Source organism: Rattus norvegicus, chromosome 17, assembly GCF_036323735.1.
Source record: "Rattus norvegicus strain BN/NHsdMcwi chromosome 17, GRCr8, whole genome shotgun sequence".
In the NCBI taxonomy this organism is placed as follows: Eukaryota; Metazoa; Chordata; class Mammalia; order Rodentia; family Muridae; genus Rattus; species Rattus norvegicus.
This window is the reverse complement of record NC_086035.1, coordinates 19,417,434-19,418,133: the sequence shown is the minus strand read 5'-3', so window position 1 is coordinate 19,418,133 and position 700 is coordinate 19,417,434. Positions and strand designations below refer to the sequence as shown.

General features: G+C 41.7%; 1 non-coding gene across 1 annotated transcript; it reads right to left on the bottom strand.

Annotated features, from left to right (window-relative positions):
* Window positions 1-349: 349 nt before the first annotated feature.
* Window positions 350-458, bottom strand: LOC120098056 (U6 spliceosomal RNA). The gene has a single exon (XR_005495983.1). It is a non-coding gene; the product is annotated as a U6 spliceosomal RNA (small nuclear RNA).
* Window positions 459-700: the final 242 nt, after the last annotated feature.

Genomic DNA, 700 nt, shown 5'->3' with positions numbered 1-700 from the left:
CATACACACACACATACACACACATACACACACACATACACACACACATACACACACACATACACACACACACACACACACATACCATGCACCACAACTCCCAGCCAGCTGTGTAATCACAAGGAAACAACTACATAGACATTGGACTGTTTTGTTAAGGAGGGTGTTGGGGCTACAGAGATGGCTAAGCCTTAGACGGTATGATGTAAATGCCTTGTTTAGAGTTGAACCCTTGTCTATCATTTATTCTCAACATCTTGGGTAGCCATGAGTCTCCTCTGCATTCATGATCATTCTATGCAAACAGATTTTCTGATTAGTGTCGAGAATAACCTTTGTTTAAAGGTATAAAAATACGAAACACTTCCATAAGTTTGACTATCATCCTTGCCTAGGGGGCCACACCAATCTACTCTGTACTGTTACAGTTTTAGTATTTATGCTATAAAAGCAAGCATGGAATTGTTACAGTTAGCATAGTCAACTTGACACAGTCTAATATTGCTCGGGAAAAGGTGTCTAGATTGAGTGACTGTTTTTACTGGTCTGTGAGGAAATGATTTGGTTTTTAATTAATGTAAGAGTGTCCACTGTGGGTGGCATCATTCCCTGGGCAGCTGGTTCTTGGGTCTATGAGGAGGTGAGCTGAGTGTGCACCAGCCAGCAAGCAGTGGTCCTCCATGGTTTTTCTCTACTTTCT